The 17,264-nt window shown below is 45.6% G+C and overlaps 1 pseudogene; it reads left to right on the top strand.

The window, feature by feature from the left end:
- Positions 1-1,684: 1,684 nt before the first annotated feature.
- LOC143808928 (uncharacterized) lies at positions 1,685-15,979 on the top strand (annotated as a pseudogene).
- Positions 15,980-17,264: the final 1,285 nt, after the last annotated feature.

Genomic DNA, 17,264 nt, shown 5'->3' with positions numbered 1-17,264 from the left:
ACAGGGATAATAAATACAGTGATGTCACAACACAGGAATAATGCATACAGTGATGTCACAGTACAGGGATAATGCACACAGTGATGTCACAATACAGAAATAATGCACACAGCAATGTCACAGCACAAGAACAATGCACACAGAGATGTCACAGTATATAGATAATACAGTGATGTCACATTACAGGGACAATACACACAGTGATGTCACAGTATATGGATAATAAACACAGTGATATCACAGCACAGGAATAATGCACACAGTGATGTCACAGCACAGTAATATTGCACACAGTGATGTTACAGTACATGGATAATGCACACAGTGATGTCACAGTAAAAGCAAAAGAGGGGAGAAGCCAGCACTGCTTATGGTCAGAACGCAATACATAAGGTGCACATGCACATACTAATTTCTAACTGTATTTCAAAATGAGACATTTAGCAAACAATTGATCAATTCTTTGAGCTACCCCGCCACATCATGGCATTCTCATAATGGGGCAGTCCTACTCTACGTTTTTTATATTCGCTGTGCCATAAAGGCCTCCTAAAAAGCAAGACCACATTAAATGCAAGCTGTACCTGAAGCATTTCTGAATCACTCCCATGGTGCCAGGGTTTTTTTTTGTGATTGACCTAGGCTGCTGTACACACATACAGCAGCCCTGCCCTGCCCTAGGCTTTGTTTGATTGTGCACCTGTGTCCAAGCATGTCTCACCCTTCATCTGTGGTGCTGGTTAGGCAGTGTGGAGGTTGGAACTGAAATGTCTATGTCCAGACCTGGTCAACCTTTATCTGTGCTGTCCTTTCTGGTGCCATGGGAGTGATTCAGAAATGCTTCAGGTACAGGTTGCATTTAATGTGGTCTTGCTTTTTAGAGGCCGTAATGGCACAGCGAATATAAAAAACGTAGAGGAGGACTGCCCCATTATGAAAATGCCGTGAAGTGGTGGGGTGGCTCAAAGAATTGATTGTTGGCTAAATGTCTCATTTTTGAAACTCAGTTAGAAATCAATATGTGCATGTGCACTTTATGTTTTGCGTTCTGACCATAAGCAGCGCTGGCTTCTCCCCCCTTTTTTACTTAATAGTGATGTCACAGTACAGTCCTTTTTTACTAAAAGGTAGATTTTCCCTTTCATACATTCACTAATGTTAAACAGGAGCTGCAGTGCCGCCTGTTTCAGTATCAGTGGCATCCAAACATGGAATGCTGTCACCTCCTAGTGGTGAGACAGTGATATCACATCCCATATAGTGGTGGGTCAGATTCCTTAGGACTGGTGCCTTACAGGCCAGTCTTATAAAAGGCACCGCTGCAGTAAGATGCGGCACTTATTGAATTAGACGCGTCTTACAAGTGCCTTGCACCAGAAATGTCACTGGTCAGGGCCTGGATTACGTTCCTGGCGTATTTATGGACTTATAGTGGCCTAAATTGTGAAGAATTAGCAGGGAGGTACTTGCCGTGCCCCATCCCACCCCTGTCTGCACAGCTGTGTGGGACTGGTGTATCAACACCAAAAGTCGCATATGTTTTCAACAACTTCATATTCTGCACAAAATTTGAGCCATTTCAAGGTGTTTTACTTGTTGGCGTGAATACCTATGTACCAGTTTCTGCCGGACCTCAGACCTCTGCTTGCTGTCAGTGTTGATCACATCCTGGTCACACGGCCACATGGCGGAGGCAGGTAATACTGGCATTCACAGGCAGCAAGCAGAGATGTTGGTAGCGAGGGAGGTATGTGGTGATAGATGTGGTGATATTTTTAGACGTGGTCGCGGGGGCTCCGGAAGATTAATACACCATCGCTCATCTCCAGTGATGTCTGCAGAGAGGCACATGGACCCACTAGTCACTGAGGCCTATCAATTGGCCCAAGACTATATAGCCTATGTAACGGGCCGAGCCAATGGGCCTGCACCCTCAGTGGGCACCCGCACCCTGCGCTAGGCCGGGGACGAGCTCCTGGAAAGGTTTCCCATCTTCTTCAAGCGCTGGCCCTGGGTGTTCCAAGGGGTAACAGAGGCCGGAGCCTGCGACTTCCTCATAGAGACCATAGATGACAACATTCAGGGGTACAGGGACCGACAGACGAGGCACCCGGGGTACCCGGCCGACATTCCATGGGGCACAGTCCTGTCCATATATGTCCTAGCCGGGCAAATGGCCGTATACTGCCAGGAGCCTGGCATGGAGAGCGTGCTGGAACCGATGGCCGAGAGAATGGGTGCCTATGTGGGGGAACATGTCTGCCCAGTGCTAAGGAGGAAGGGTGGATGGGTGAGTATTCAACCTGCATGGTCCAGTGATACACAATGTGCCAGTATAACCTGGGCATCTCCTGTATATAATTATATATGTACAGCTGGTATAACCTGGGCATCTCCTGTATATAATTGGTTCCCTGAAAAATGCCCACAGGAAAATTGCCCACAGGAAAATTGCCCACATGAAAAATGCCCACATGAAAAATGCCCACAGGAAAATTGCCCACATGGAAAATTGCCCACACGGAAGATTGCCCACACGGAAATTTGCCCACACGGAAAATTGCCAATTGCAGCATCACAAAGTTTCAGATCTATGATATTTGAGGTGAAAGGTGAGGATGTTCACATGATATGTGATCAACTTGTGATTTACAGCTGACCTAGTGCAAAACTGCAAACATGCTGAAGATCTGTGGTTTGTAGCAGTCTGTCATTCTCAGCAATAGATAGATGTAGTCTGCTCTCATCTCTCACTGACTCTGCCTTACTCCTCCCACCAGCCCAGAACAGAAGCACATGCAAAACCAGCAGCAGTGTGATCCAGAGGAGCCATCACTGCTATCAGTACCCACAAAAGAATCACTGTATTATCTGTGGAGTTACATGGGACTGCAGGTCAGATCTAATACATTATCATCTCAGTGGGTGCCCACCAAAAGCAGGGTGCTGCTGGCTGAGATAGATGGTCCTGGAAGCCCAGAAGGCACCGCAGAAAGGTGAGGCTGTCAGAATCTGAGCGGAAGTGCCATAGCAGCGCCGCTCTCCCATTGACTTCAGTGGCAGTAAATCTGGGGCCTGCACTTCCTCCCCTATCCACTTATGGCTACCAAGAGTAAGAGTGAACAGATCCCACCTATTTATGTATCATACACATATACTGCAGGTGCAGGCAGGCATAGGATGAAAGGAAATGCAGAGTGGATTTGAATAAGGGTATGTGCACACGTAGAATGATCATCTGTGGATTTTTCTGCAGCGGATTTGATAAATCCGCAGGGCAAAAACTGCACATTTTTCCTGCGGATTTACTGCGGAATTACCGTGGTTTTTGTGCGGATTCCACTGCGGTTTTACACCTGCGGTTTTCTATTATGGAGCAGGTGTAAAACCGCTGCGGATTCCGCACAAATAATTGACATGCTGCGGAATGTAAACCACTGCGTTTCTGCGCGTTTTTTCCGCAGCATGTGCATTGTACAGTACATTGTACTGTAAACGCATGGGAAACCGATGCGGACCCGCAGCTGCGGAAACGCTGCGGATCCGCAGCGTGTGAACATAGCCTAAGGGTCTCTAGGCCAGACACACCACAATGAGAGTGGAATAAGGGTCTCTAGACCCAGACACACCACACAGAGTGGAATAAGGGTCTCTAGGCCCAGACACCCCACAATGAGAGTGGAATAAGGGTCTCTAGGCCCAGACACACCACACTGAGAGTGGAATAAGGGTCTCTAGGCCAGACACCCCACAATGAGAGTGGAATAAGGGTCTCTAGGCCCAGACGCACCACAATGAGAGTGGAATAAGGGTCTCTAGGCCCAGACACACCACACTGAGAGTGGAATAAGGGTCTCTAGGCCCAGACACACCACAATGAGAGTGGAATAAGGGTCTCTAGACCCAGACACACCACACAGAGTGGAATAAGGGTCTCTAGGCCCAGACACACCACACAGAGTGGAATAAGGGTCTCTAGACCCAGACACACCACAATGAGAGTGGAATAAGGGTCTCTAGGCCCAGACACCCCACAATGAGAGTGGAATAAGGGTCTCTAGGCCAGACACACCACAATGAGAGTGGAATAAGGGTCTCTAGACCCAGACACACCACACAGAGTGGAATAAGGGTCTCTAGGCCCAGACACACCACAATGAGAGTGGAATAAGGGTCTCTAGGCCCAGACGCACCACAATGAGAGTGGAATAAGGGTCTCTAGGCCCAGACACACCATAACGAGAGTGGAATAAGGGTCTCTAGGCCCAGACACACCACAATGAGAGTGGAATAAGGATCTCTAGGCCCAGACACACCACACTGAGAGTGGAATAAGGGTCTCTAGGCCCAGACACACCATAATGAGAGTGGAATAAGGGTCTCTAGGCCCAGACACACCACTCTGAGAGTGGAATAAGGGTCTCTAGGCCCAGACACACCACTCTGAGAGTGGAATAAGGGTCTCTAGGCCCAGACACACCACAATGAGAGTGGAATAAGGGTCTCTAGGCCCAGACACCCCACAATGAGAGTGGAATAAGGGTCTCTAGGCCCAGACGCACCACAATGAGAGTGGAATAAGGGTCTCTAGGCCCAGACACACCATAATGAGAGTGGAATAAGGGTCTCTAGGCCCAGACACACCACTCTGAGAGTGGAATAAGGGTCTCTAGGCCCAGACACACCACTCTGAGAGTGGAATAAGGGTCTCTAGGCCCAGACACACCACAATGAGAGTGGAATAAGGGTCTCTAGGCCCAGACACCCCACAATGAGAGTGGAATAAGGGTCTCTAGGCCCAGACGCACCACAATGAGAGTGGAATAAGGGTCTCTAGGCCAGACACACCACAATGAGAGTGGAATAAGGGTCTCTAGACCCAGACACACCACACAGAGTGGAATAAGGGTCTCTAGGCCCAGACACCCCACAATGAGAGTGGAATAAGGGTCTCTAGGCCCAGACGCACCACAATGAGAGTGGAATAAGGGTCTCTAGGCCCAGACACACCATAACGAGAGTGGAATAAGGGTCTCTAGCCCAGACACACCACAATGAGAGTGGAATAAGGGTCTCTAGGCCCAGACACACCACAATGAGAGTGGAATAAGGGTCTCTAGGCCCAGACACATCATAATGAGAGTGAAATAAGGGTCTCTAGGCCCAAACATACCACATTGAGAGTGGAATAAGGGTCTCTAGGCCAGACACACCACAATGAGAGTGGAATAAGGGTCTCTAGGCCAGACACACCACAATGAGAGTGGAATAAGGGTCTCTAGGCCCAGACACACCACAATGAGAGTGGAATAAAGTCTCTAGGCCCAGACACAGCACAATGAGAGTGGAATAAAGTCTCTAGGCCCAGACACACCACAATGAGAGTAGAATTATTGTTAGCACAGTGGAATGACAACTCCTAAGAACAGAATCCGTACTCTGGGACTAGGGATGAGTGAACCGAACCTGTAGAACCTGGAGAAGTAAACTGGGCCCAGAGACCTTTGTTGAAATCCATTCTACATTTTCTTTGCTGCCTGTGTTGTGCTGTATTGTATTTCAATGGAGCCCATGGAAGTCAAGGACAATCACCCGGCAGCTAATTATTTGCAGGTGTGCAATGATTGTTTAATAAACTTAAGTTATTGTTGTTATTAGAACTCCTTAATAAACTGTTCTTAATAAACATATCGGTAGTTTTTTATGTGGGCAATTTTTTCCGACATTCTTCTGTGCTGCAGAGCATCTCACCTATAATTCTATACTATTCTCTGTTCTGCAGAGCATCTCATGTATACCTGCATACTATTCCCCTGTCCTGCAGAGCATTTAACCTATAGATCTTTGCTATTCTCTATCCTGCAGAGCAACTCACCTATAATTCTTTATTATTATTCTGCCCTGCAGAGCATCTCACGTATACCTGCATAATATCCCCTTGACCTGCAGAGCATTTAACCTATATCTCTTTGCTATTCTCTGTCCTGCAGAGCATCTCACCTATAATTCTATATTATTCTCCTGCCCTGCAGAGCATCTCACGTATACCTGCATACTATCCCCCTGTCCTGCAGAGCATTTAACCTATATATCTTTGCTATTCTCTGTCCTGCAGAGCATCTCACCTACAATTCTATAGTATTCTTCTGCCCTGCAGAGCATATCACGTATACCTGCATAATATCCCCCTGTCCTGCAGAGCATTTAACCTATATCTCTTTGCTATTCTCTGTCCTGCAGAGCATCTCACCTATAATTCTATATTATTCTTCTGCCCTGCAGAGCATCTCATGTATACAGGCATAATATCCCCCTGTCCTGCAGAGCATTTAACCTATATCTCTTTGCTATTCTCTGTACTGCAGAGCATCTCACCTATAATTCTATATTATTCTCCTGCCCTGCAGAGCATCTCACGTATACCTGCATAATATCCCCCTGTCCTGCAGAGCATTTAACCTATATCTCTTTGCTATTCTCTGTCCTGCAGAGCATCTCACCTATAATTATATATTATTCTTCTGCCCTGCAGAGCATCTCATGTATACAGGCATAATATCACCCTGTCCTGCAGAGCATTTAACCTATATCTCTTTGCTATTCTCTGTCCTGCAGAGCATCTCACATACAAATCTATATTATTATTCTGCCCTGCAGAGCATCTCATGTATACCTGCATACTATTCCCCTGTCCTGCAGAGCATTTAACCTATAGGTCTTTGCTATTCTCTGTCCTGCAGAGCATCTCACCTATTATATATTATTCTTCTGCCCTGCAGAGCACCTCATGTATACATGCATATACTATCCCCCTGTCCTACAGAGCATTTAACCTATAATTCAGCCTGTGGGCAATTTTCTGTGGGCATTTTTCACCTTGCACCTCAAATATCATGGATCTGAAACTTTGTGATGCTGCAATTGGCAATTTTCTGTGTGGGCAATTTTCCGTGTGGGCAATTTTCCATGTGGGCAATTTTCGGTGTGGGCAATTTTCCGTGTGGGCAAATTTCCGTGTGGGCAATTTTCCGTGTGGGCAATTTTCCGTGTGGGCAATTTTCCTGTGGGCATTTTTCTGGTCACCCCCCATAAGATGCTCCATATACAAATATACCCCATATAATGTTCCATGCAGTTCTTTACGGCCCCATAAGATGCCCCATATAATGCTCCATGCAGTTCATTATGGCCCCATAAGATGCCCCATATAATACTCCATGCAGTTATGGCCCCATATAATGCTCCATGCAGTTATGGCCCCATATAATGCTCCATGCAGTTATGGCCCCATATAATGCTCCATGCAGTTATGGCCCCATAGATGCCCCATATAATGCTCCATGCAGTTATGGCCCCATATAATGCTCCATGCAGTTATGGCCCCATATAATGCTCCATGCAGTTATGGCCCCATAGATGCCCCATATAATGCTCCATGCAGTTATGGCCCCATATAATGCTCCATGCAGTTATGGCCCCATATAATGCTCCATGCAGTTATGGCCCCATAGATGCCCCATATAATGCTCCATGCAGTTATGGCCCCATATAATGCTCCATGCAGTTATGGCTGTCGTGGTTCCCAATGGCAAGGGAACGTCAGAGAACTTAAACAACAGACTAGCTCTTGGGTGATGGAATCTCGAGCTGACCGTGAGCTAAACCTACCACACAACTAGCAGTGGCCGGGTGGCGTACCTACGTTTTATCCCTAGACGCCTAGCGCCAGCCGGAGGACTAACTAACCCTAATAGAGGAAAAGACAGACCTGGCTTACCTCTAGGGAAATTCCCCCAAAAAGGAGACAGAAGCCCCCCACATATATTGACGGTGAGTTCAGAGGAAAAGACATACGCAGTATGAAGGTAGGTTCAGCAAAGCGAGGTCCGCTTACTAGATAGCAAGAAGATACAATAGGGAACTTCACGGTCAGCTGAAAACCCTATTAAAATACCATCCCGAAATTACTTTAAGACTCATGTGTCAACTCATGACACCGGAGTGGCAATTTCGGCCCACAAGAGCTTCCAGCTACAGAAAAATAACATAACTGTTAACTGGAACAAAAATGCAAAACAAACTTAGGACTAAGAGTCCAACTTAGCTGATAGTAGTCTAGAAGCAGGAACATGCAACAGAAAGGCTCTGGTTACATTGATGGCCGGCACTAGAATAACTGAGCAGCAAGGCTAAATAGGATACACCCATATCCTGATGGAAACAGGTGAACAGAGAAAGTGAAGCACACAAGTCCAGTACCACCAGTGACCACCGGGGGAGCCCAAAAACCAAATTCACAACAGTACCCCCCCCTCAAGGAGGGGGCACCGAACCCTCACCAGAACCACCAGGGCGATCAGGATGAGCCCTATGAAAGGCACGGACCAAATCAGAGGCATGAACATCAGAGGCTGTCACCCAAGAATTATCCTCTTGACCGTAGCCCTTCCACTTAACCAGATACTGAAGTTTCCGTCTGGAAACACGGGAGTCCAAGATCTTCTCCACAACGTACTCCAATTCACCCTCAACCAACACCGGAGCGGGAGGCTCAACGGAAGGCACAACCGGTACCTCATACCTGCGCAATAATGACCGATGGAAGACATTATGGATAGAAAAAGATGCTGGGAGGTCCAATCGAAAGGACACGGGGTTAAGAATCTCCAAAATCTTATACGGGCCGATGAACCGAGGCTTAAACTTAGGAGAAGAAACCCTCATAGGGACAAAACGAGAAGACAACCACACCAAGTCCCCAACACGAAGACGAGGACCAACACGACGACGGCGGTTAGCAAAATGCCGAGTCTTCTCCTGGGACAACTCCAAATTGTCCACCACCTGTCCCCAAATCCGATGCAACCTATCCACCACAGTATCCACTCCAGGACAATCCGAAGACTCCACCTGACCGGAAGAAAAACGAGGATGAAACCCCGAATTGCAAAAGAAAGGAGAAACCAAAGTGGCAGAACTAGCCCGATTATTGAGGGCAAACTCCGCCAACGGCAAAAAGGCAACCCAGTCATCCTGATCCGCAGACACAAAACACCTCAAATAAGTCTCCAAAGTCTGATTAGTTCGCTCAGTCTGGCCATTAGTCTGAGGATGGAACGCAGACGAAAAAGACAAATCAATGCCCATCCTAGCACAGAACGCCCGCCAAAATCTAGACACGAACTGGGTCCCCCTGTCAGAAACGATATTCTCCGGAATACCATGCAAGCGAACCACATTTTGAAAAAACAGAGGAACCAACTCGGATGAGGAAGGCAACTTAGGCAAGGGCACCAAATGGACCATCTTTGAAAAACGGTCACACACCACCCAGATGACAGGCATTTTCTGAGAAACAGGGAGATCAGAAATAAAATCCATAGAGATGTGAGTCCAAGGCCTCTTCGGAATAGGCAAAGATAACAACAATCCGCTGGCCCGAGAACAACAAGGTTTGGCCCGAGCACAAACATCACAAGACTGCACAAAAACTCGTACATCTCGAGACAGGGAAGGCCACCAGAAGGACCTAGCCACCAAATCCCTGGTACCAAAGATCCCGGGATGACCTGCCAACGCAGAAGAATGAACCTCCGAGATGACTCTACTGGTCCAATCATCAGGAACAAACAGTCTACCAGGCGGGCAACGATCAGGTCTATCCGCCTGAAACTCCTGCAAAGCCCGTCGCAGGTCTGGGGAAACAGCAGATAATATCACCCCATCCTTAAGGATACCTGTAGGTTCAGAATCACCAGGGGAATCAGGCTCAAAACTAGAAAGGGCATCCGCCTTCACATTTTTAGAACCTAGTAAGTATGAGACCACAAAATTAAACCGAGAGAAAAACAACGACCAGCGCGCCTGTCTAGGATTCAGGCGCCTGGCAGACTCAAGATAAATCAAATTCTTGTGATCGGTCAATACCACCACCTGATGTCTAGCCCCCTCAAGCCAATGACGCCACTCCTCAAAAGCCCACTTCATAGCCAAAAGCTCCCGATTACCAATATCATAATTTCGCTCGGCGGGCGAAAATTTTCGAGAAAAGAACGCACAAGGTCTCATCACGGAGCAGTCGGAACTTTTCTGCGACAAGACCACCCCAGCTCCGATCTCGGAAGCATCGACCTCAACCTGAAAAGGAAGAGTAACATCAGGCTGACGCAACACAGGGGCGGAAGAAAAGCGGCGCTTAAGCTCCCGAAAGGCCTCCACAGCAGCAGGGGACCAATCAGCAACATCAGCACCCTTTTTGGTCAAATCAGTCAAAGGTTTAGCAACATCGGAAAAACCAGTTATAAATCGACGATAAAAATTAGCAAAGCCCAAAAATTTCTGAAGGCTCTTAAGAGAAGAAGGTTGCGTCCAATCACAAATAGCCCGAACCTTGACAGGATCCATCTCAATGGAAGAGGGGGAAAAAATGTACCCCAAAAAAGAAATCTTTTGAACCCCAAAAATACACTTAGAACCCTTCACACACAAGGAATTAGCCCGCAAAACCTGAAAAACCCTCCTGACCTGTTGGACATGAGAATCCCAGTCATCCGAAAAAATCAAAATATCATCCAGATACACGATCATAAATTTATCCAAATATTCACGGAAAATGTCATGCATAAAGGACTGAAAGACTGAAGGGGCATTTGAAAGACCAAAAGGCATTACTAAATACTCAAAATGGCCCTCGGGCGTATTAAATGCGGTTTTCCACTCATCCCCCTGCTTAATTCGCACCAAATTATACGCCCCACGGAGATCAATCTTAGAGAACCACTTAGCCCCCTTTATTCGAGCAAACAAATCAGTCAGCAGTGGCAGAGGATACTGATATTTGACTGTAATTTTATTCAAGAGTCGATAATCAATACACGGCCTCAAAGAGCCATCTTTTTTGGATACAAAGAAAAAACCGGCTCCTAAGGGAGATGAAGAAGGACGAATATGTCCCTTTTCCAGGGACTCCTTAATATATTCTCGCATAGCAGCATGTTCAGGTACAGATAGATTAAATAAACGACCCTTTGGAAATTTACTGCCCGGAATCAGATCTATGGTACAATCGCAATCTCTGTGAGGAGGTAGTGAACCAAGCTTAGGCTCCTCAAAAACATCACGATAATCAGACAAAAATTCCGGAATCTCAGAGGGAACAGATGACGAAATGGAAACCAAAGGTACGTCCCCATGAGCCCCCTGACATCCCCAGCTTAACACAGACATAGCTTTCCAGTCAAGGACTGGGTTATGAGATTGTAACCATGGTAATCCGAGCACCAAAACGTCATGTAGATTGTACAACACAAGGAAGCGAATCATCTCCTGATGGTCTGGATTCATACGCATAGTCACTTGTGTCCAGTATTGTGGTTTATTACTAGCCAATGGTGTAGAGTCAATACCCTTCAGAGGTATAGGAACTTCCAGAGGCTCTAGATCAAACCCACAGCGCCTGGCAAAGGACCAATCCATTAGACTCAAAGCGGCGCCAGAGTCGACATAGGCATCCGCGGTAATTGACGATAATGAACAAATCAAGGTCACAGACAGAATAAACTTAGACTGTAAAGTGCCAATTGAAATAGACTTATCAACCTTTTTTGTACGTTTAGAGCATGCTGATATAACATGAGTTGAATCACCACAATAGAAGCACAACCCATTTTTTCGCCTAAAATTCTGCCGTTCGCTTCTGGACAGAATTCTATCACATTGCATATTTTCTGGAGCCTTCTCAGAAGACACCGCCAAATGGTGCACAGGTTTGCGCTCCCGCAAACGCCGATCAATCTGAATAGCCATTGTCATGGACTCATTCAGACCTGTAGGTGCAGGGAACCCCACCATAACATCTTTAATGGCATCAGAGAGACCCTCTCTGAAATTCGCCGCCAGGGCGCACTCATTCCACTGAGTAAGCACAGACCATTTACGAAATTTTTGGCAGTATATTTCAGCTTCATCTTGCCCTTGAGATAGGGCCATCAAGGCTTTTTCAGCCTGAATCTCTAAGTTAGGTTCCTCATAAAGCAACCCCAAAGCCAGAAAAAACGCCTCCACATTGAGCAACGCAGGATCCCCGGGTGCCAATGCAAATGCCCAGTTTTGAGGGTCACCCCGCAGCAAGGAAATTACTATCCTAACCTGCTGTGCGGGATCTCCAGCGGAGCGAGATCTCAGGGAAAGAAATAATTTACAATTATTTTTGAAATTCAGGAAACGAGATCTATCCCTGGAGAAAAATTCTGGTATAGGAATTCTAGGTTCAGATATAGGAGCATGAATAACAAAATCCTGTAAATTTTGAACCTTCGTAGCAAGATTATTCAAACCTGTAGCCAAACTCTGAGGATCCATATTAATCAGGTGAGATCAGAGCCATTCAAGGATTAGAAGGAGAGAGAGAGACAAAGGCTGCAATTAGAGCAGAAATGCAACTGAGTCAACTAAAAAGCAAGCTCAGAAGAAAAAAAAAAAATCTGCAGACTTCTTTTTCTCTCCTTTCTTCTGCCAACGGTTTTAACCCTTGGCCGGCCATACTGTCGTGGTTCCCAATGGCAAGGGAACGTCAGAGAACTTAAACAACAGACTAGCTCTTGGGTGATGGAATCTCGAGCTGACCGTGAGCTAAACCTACCACACAACTAGCAGTGGCCGGGTGGCGTACCTACGTTTTATCCCTAGACGCCTAGCGCCAGCCGGAGGACTAACTAACCCTAATAGAGGAAAAGACAGACCTGGCTTACCTCTAGGGAAATTCCCCCAAAAAGGAGACAGAAGCCCCCCACATATATTGACGGTGAGTTCAGAGGAAAAGACATACGCAGTATGAAGGTAGGTTCAGCAAAGCGAGGTCCGCTTACTAGATAGCAAGAAGATACAATAGGGAACTTCACGGTCAGCTGAAAACCCTATTAAAATACCATCCAGAAATTACTTTAAGACTCATGTGTCAACTCATGACACCGGAGTGGCAATTTCGGCCCACAAGAGCTTCCAGCTACAGAAAAATAACATAACTGTGAACTGGAACAAAAATGCAAAACAAACTTAGGACTAAGAGTCCAACTTAGCTGATAGTAGTCTAGAAGCAGGAACATGCAACAGAAAGGCTCTGGTTACATTGATGGCCGGCACTAGAATAACTGAGCAGCAAGGCTAAATAGGATACACCCATATCCTGATGGAAACAGGTGAACAGAGAAAGTGAAGCACACAAGTCCAGTACCACCAGTGACCACCGGGGGAGCCCAAAAACCAAATTCACAACATATGGCCCCATAGATGCCCCATATAATGTTCCATGCAGTTATGGCCCCATATAATGCTCCATGCAGTTATGGCCCCATAGATGCCCCATATAATGCTCCATGCAGTTATGGCCCCATAGATGCCCCATATAATGCTCCATGCAGTTATGGCCCCATAGATGCCCCATATAATGTTCCATGCAGTTACGGCCCCATATAATGCTCCATGCAGTTACGGCCCCATATAATGCTCCATGCAGTTATGGCCCCATAGATGCTCCATATAATGCTCCATGCAGTTCTTTTTGGCCCCATAGATGCCCCATGTAATGCCCCATGCAGTTATGGCCCCATAGATGCCCCATATAATGCTCCATGCAGTTATGGCCCCATATAATGCTCCATGCAGTTCTTTATGGCCCCATAGATGCCCCATATAATGCTCCATGCAGTTCTTTATGGCCCCATAGACGCTCCATACAGCATTGTGCCACATATAATGCTGCTGCTGCACTAAAATAAAAAAAATGACATACTCACCTCTCGTTGCTGCTCCTCAGCATCCCGTCTCTCCGCACTGACTGTTCAGGCAGAGGGCGGCGCGCACACTAATACATCATCGCGCCCTCTGACCTGCACAGTCACTGCAAGAGGACGGGAAGACGGAGCTTCGGTGGAATGAGGGAAGGTAAATATACTCACCTACTCCCGGCGCTCCTGACGCGGTCCCTGCATGTTCCACGGTGTATGGCGCGACAGCTTCTTCCTGTAGTGAGCGGTCACATGGTACCGCTCATTACAGTAATGAATATGCGGCTCCACCCCTGTGGGCGTGGAGTCCATATTCAGGAGCGCCGGGAGCAGGTGAGTATTTGACAGGCGTCGCTCCCCCTCACCCGCCGACCCCCTCCCTGCCTTCCATGGCTCGAGTATAAGCCGAGAAGGGCACTTTCAGACCATTTTTTTGGGCTGAAAATCTCGGCTTATACTCGAGTATATACGGTACATACTGTATGTACAGCTGGTATAACCTGAGCATCTCCTGTATATAATTATATAGGTACTGCCGGTATAACCTGGACATCTCCTGTATTTAATTATATATGTACAGCTGGTATAACCTGGGCTTCTCCTGTATATAATTATATATGTACAGATGGTATAACCTGAGTATCTCCTATATATAATTATATATGTACAGCTGATATAACCTGGGCATCTCCTGTATATAATTATATATGTACAGCTGGTATAACCTGAGTATCTCCTATATATAATTATATATGTACAGCTGATATAACCTGGGCATCTCCTGTATATAATTATATATGTACAGCTGGTGTAACCTGGGCATCTCTTGTATATAATTATATATGTACAGCTGGTATAACCTGGGCATCTCCTGTATGTAATTATATATGTACAGCTGATATAACTTGGGCTTCTACTGTATATAATTACAGTATATATGTACAGCTGGTATAACCTGGGATTCTCCTGTATATAATTATATACGTACAGCCGGTATAACCTGGGCATCTCCTGTATATAATTATATACGTACAGCCGGTATAACCTGGACATCTCCTGTATATAATTATATATGTACAGCTGGTATAACCTGGGTATCGCCTGTATATAATTATATATGTACAGCCGGTATAACCTGAGTATCTCCTGTATATAATTACATACTGTATGTACAGCTGGTATAACCTGAGCATCTCCTGTATATAATTATATAGGTACAGCCGGTATAACCTGGACATCTCCAGTATATAATTATATATGTACAGCTGGTACAACCTGGACATCTCCTGTGTATAATTATATATGTACAGCTGGTATAACCTGGATATCTCCTGTATATAATTATATATGTACAGCTGGTATAACCTGGGTATCTCCTGTATATAATTATATATGTACAACTGGTATAACCTGGGCATCTCCTGTATATTATTATATACGTACAGCTGGTATAACCTGGGTATCTCCTGTATATAATTATATATGTACAGCCAGTATAACCTGGGTATCTCCTGTATATAATTATATACTGCATATACAGCTGGTATAACCTGAGCATCTCCTGTATATACCGGTAATTATATATGTACAGCTGGTATAACCTGAGCATCTCCTGTATATAATTATATATGTACAGCCGGTATAACCTGGGTATCTCCTGTATATAATTATATACTGTATGTACAGCTGGTATAACCTGGGAATCTCCTGTATATAATTATATATGTACAGCCGGTATCACCTGGGCATCTTGTGACCTTTGTACTAATTTATTTTGCCTTTTACAGGTTGGTTTTATTGAACACTTTAGGAAACAGGAAGATTTGGAGAAAAAGACGTTGTGCGTCTGCTGCACCATCCTTGCCATATGTTCTGCTTTGCTGCTTACATACTTGTTATGGAGGAAAAAAATGTCTTCCTTTTGAGCTGAAAAAGAAAGTGATAGTTCTGAAACTTGTGCTGCCTGAGCCAAGATACGCAGCTTCCACATAGACAGTAACAGTGGGAAGAGAGCAGCTGGGTGACGCTCAGCAGAGTACCCAACTCCAGAAGCCATGGCCAGCGCTGTGAGGTCTAGCCTTCCTCATCAAGGCACCAACATATAAATAGTGAAGAGCGAGTATACTCGTTGCTCGGGTTTTCCCGAGCACGCTCGGGTGATCTCCGAGTATTTGTTAGTGCTCGGAGATTTAGTTTTCATCACGGCAGCTGGATGATTTACAGCTACTAGCCAGGCTGAGTACATGTGGGGATTCCCTAGCAACCAGGCAACCCCCACATGTACTTAACCTGGCTAATAGCTGTAAATCATTCAGCTGGCGCAATGAAAACTTAATCTCTGAACACTAACAAAAACTCGGAGGTCACCCGAGCAACGAGTATACTCGCTCATCTCTAATCATAAAGCAAACCTCACTTCTCCATTACATGATACATGAAATGACAGTGCAGCTGAATGATAGGAAGTCATGTGTGTATTATATCACTACAATAAAGGATGAGAACTTGCCATTTATAATGTCCGTGTATCTAAGCCTACCATGTGTGATACTGTGCTGCTAAACTGTAGTATATACTCTTACATCTGACACTATCTGCCTGGTTTACATTACTGTGCTTGATTGGTCAGCAAACTCGCCTGACCTTAATCCCATAGAGAATCTGTGGAGTATTGTCAAGAGGAAGATGAGACACCAGACCCAACAATGCAGACGAGCTGAAGGCTGCTATCAAAGCAACCTGGGCTTCCATAACCCCTCAGCAGTGCCACAGGCTGATCGCCTCCATGCCACGCCGCATTGATGCAGTAATTGATGCAAAAGGAGCCCCGACCAAGTATTGAGTGCATTTACTGAACATACATTTCAGTAGGCCAACATTTAGGATTTTAAAATCACTTTTCAAGCTGGTGTTATAAAGTATTCTAATTTACTGAGATAATGACTTTTGGGTTTTCATTTGCTGTAAGCCATAATCATCATCAACAGAAATAAACACTTGAAATAGATCACTCTGTCTGTAATGACTCTATATAATATATGAGTCTCACTTTTTGTATTGAAGTCTAATGTTGTGGGAGGCACCTGTATATATCGCCATTAGTTCCACAGCGCTTTACAGACATTATCGCCGCTATCCCCATTGGGCTCACAATCTAGAATCCCTATCAGTATGTCTTTGGAATGTGGGAGGAAACAGAGAACCCGGAGGAAACCCTCGCAAATGCAGGAAGAACATACAAACTCCTTGCAGATGTTGTCCTTGGTGGGATTTGACCCCAGCGCTGCAAGGCTACCTAATGTTAGGCCATGTTCAGTATTTTTCGCGTTTTTTTCGCTAACATATGCCTCCTATTATTTACAGTGTATTCCGCATTTTTTGTGCAAATGTTGCATTTTTTTCCGCAAAAAAATCGCATCGCGGAAAGAAAAGCAACATGTTCAATAAAAATGCGGAATTGCGGGGTTCCGCACACCTAGG

The sequence above is a fragment of the Ranitomeya variabilis genome, chromosome 2, assembly GCF_051348905.1.
Source record: "Ranitomeya variabilis isolate aRanVar5 chromosome 2, aRanVar5.hap1, whole genome shotgun sequence".
NCBI lineage: Eukaryota > Metazoa > Chordata > Amphibia > Anura > Dendrobatidae > Ranitomeya > Ranitomeya variabilis.
This window is presented reverse-complemented; position numbering and strand designations above follow the sequence as displayed.